Here is a 3,134-nt window from a genome sequence, read left to right on the forward strand (position 1 = left end):
ATAAAAAGTTAACAAAATATTACCACTTGAACTATATTATTTATGTAACGGTTTTTTTTTAGTTTATGTAAAGTACAGTTTTTTATGGAAGGTATGAACACTTGGCGCCTTTTTTTTACCTTTTTTTAAAAAGGTAATTTTGTTAAGATTTAATTAACGAGACAAAATGATACGTAGCTTTCTATTCAATTCTTTCTATTCAATTCTTTCTATTCAAGAGTCTTTTATATATTTGCAATGGAATACAACATTTAATCTCAAAAAATTAAAGACGAAGCATCACAAAATAAGAAAATTTTATGAAAATAAAATTTTTTATGTAAAAAAACTTGGCGCGCTGCTAGACCTCAAAATATAAATAATAAGATGATCATCAAATAATATCGAATAAAAAAAATAATGAAGAGATTAAGTAAGAAAATGAGGTGGACTACCAATATACTGTGCATGCGTGCGTGCGTGCGTGGATGTGTGTGTGTGTGCGTACAAGCAAATAATTAAAAATACCAAATATGAAAAGTAATGAAGAGATTTAAGAAAGAGAATTAGTAATATACAGCGTGTTCATATGTGCGACCAGATTTAGATAGGTATGCAGCTTAGATTTAATATAGAATACGTATTTATATGGTATGCGTTATATATTGTAAAAGCGTATAAACTAGTATAGAAATAATGATTTCAGATTTGTAAGACGTGCAGTTTAAGTTAAATTTAAAAGTAGATTTAAAATTAATTATAATCTTAATTGTGTGTGTGTGTGTGTAATTGTGTGATTGTAATTTTAATGTTAATTATTGTTAATTAAACAGTAAACATTGTTTATTTCCTTTATATAACATTTACTTATTATATTTTGAGGTCTAGCAGCGCGCCAAGTATTTTTTACATAAAAAATTTTATTTTAATAAAATTTTCTCATTTTGTGATGCCTCGTCTTTAATTTTTTTTAGATTAAATGTTGTATTCCATTGCAAATATAAAAGACTCTTGAATAGAAAGATAAAGGTACGTATCATTTTGTCTCGTTAATTAAATGTTATATGTTGCAATAAAATATATGTTCTTTTCGCAATTTACAAAATACAATAGTATATGTTATATGTTGCAAGAAATTATATATTCGTTTTGCAATTGGCGTAATTTAAAGATTTGATTTCATTTCTTTTTTAATACATGCATACGTACTACTGAGGGGTAATTTATAATAAAAAATTAACATTACCACTTGAACTATATTATTTATGTAACGGTTTTTTTTTTAGTTTATGTAAAGTACAGTTTTTTATGGAAGGTACATGCACACTTGTCGCCTTTTTTTTTACCTTTTTTTAAAAAGGTAATTTTGTTAAGATATCACGTATTTTGTAGTGTTAAACATCTTATATATATTTTTATATGATTAATACTATATCTCTTCACACGTGTGCGTAATACTAGAACATATTATCTATTATCAACATTTTCTAAAAATAATGTAGAAATGTTTTTAGCAGCTCTAGGCCATTGCTTTTTTGTAACTTGCGTATCATCAGCTTCAATCCAAGGTGAACCTTCTCTATACATACTTATAAAATGATCGTTTTCGATACATGGACCATAGTGAAATAAGTCAGTTTTAAATAAGTACGTTGAAGAAAAAAAATTGTTTTAAAGATTAAAAAATTATCTGAGGGAGCATGGATATGTGCCAGGAGTATGCGTTGCGTGTTGCGTTTTGACATTTTTTTTAACATTCTATTCTGCCATTTTGGATCCGCCATTTTAAATTTCTAAATTTTGACTTCAGATTCGAAATCAGCAACCTCAAAAATGAAATCATCGACCTCAAAAATCGAAATCAGCGACCCTGAATACTTAATTTAACAACAATTGGAGCACTTTTAGTACTTTTGGTTACTTTTTCTGGTTTCCTGGCCCGCTATTATTTCTTGAGATCAAAATGGGCAGCTGGTGGCAGCACATATAAAAGTCAACTAACATAGAAGTACAATAGTATTTATAAAATCGAATTCCGCAGTGAAACTTCGGAAAATTTTTGATTGATACATAGCTTAATGTCAGAATATTGCAAAAGAGCATGCTTTAAATCGTACTTCTAAAAACAAATCGACCTTCCTTGCGGATTATGATTTAGAAATCATATTTCATGGACATTTTAATTATTAGGTGTATAACTTTGCTTCCGCCGTTTTTTTCCGAAATTCGAGGCTTTATTGTAAAAAACTGGTTATACATTTATGATTCAAAGTATTGTCCATCGCTGGCCACTACTTTCTCCCATATTACGAGCAGCGTACGAATCCCACGTCGAAAAAACTGGTCATCTTTTGAGGCGATCCACGAATTGATCCAATTTTTTACTTCTTCATAAGACCGAAGTGCTGGTCAACCAGGCCATATGCCATTGATCGAAACAAGTGATAGTCAGAGGGAGCAACGTCTGGAGAATATGGCGGGTGGGGTAGGACTTCCAATTTCAACGTTTCCAAGTATGTCTTGACCACTTTCGCAACATGTGGTCGAGCATTGTCATGCTGCAAAATCACTTTATCCTTTCTCTCGTTGTATTGCGGCCGTTTGTCTTTCAAAGCTCGGCTCAAACGCATCAATTGCGTTCAATACCGATCGCCTGTGATTGTTTCAGTCGGTTTTAACAGCTCATAATACACTACGCCGAGTTGGTCCCAACAAATACAGAGCATGACCTTGGAGCTGTAAATATTCAGTTTAGCCGTCGACGTGGAAGCATGGCCGGGAATTCCCCATGATTTTCTGCGCTTGGGATTATTGTAATGAACCCATTTTTCGTCCCCAGTCACAATGCGATGCAGAAATCCCTTCCGTCTTTGCCTTTCAAGCAGCTGTTCACAAGCAAACAATTTCCTTCCTTCTGAATCATTTCCATGGCTTTGAGGCGTTTTGAAATGACTTGTTGAGTCATTCCCAACGATCGTGTTAATTCTTCTTGATTTTGACACGAGTCTTGATCAAATAATGTCTCCAATTCTGCATCTTCGAAAACTTTCTCTCTTCCACCGCTATGGTTTTCGACGTCAAAATCACCGTTCTTGAAGCGTTGAAACCACTCACGATACGTTCTTTCACTAATAGCGGCCTCACCATAAGTATTT

This window comes from Trachymyrmex cornetzi, unplaced genomic scaffold, assembly GCF_001594075.2.
Source record: "Trachymyrmex cornetzi isolate Tcor2-1 unplaced genomic scaffold, Tcor1.1 scaffold64, whole genome shotgun sequence".
Classification (NCBI taxonomy): domain Eukaryota; kingdom Metazoa; phylum Arthropoda; class Insecta; order Hymenoptera; family Formicidae; genus Trachymyrmex; species Trachymyrmex cornetzi.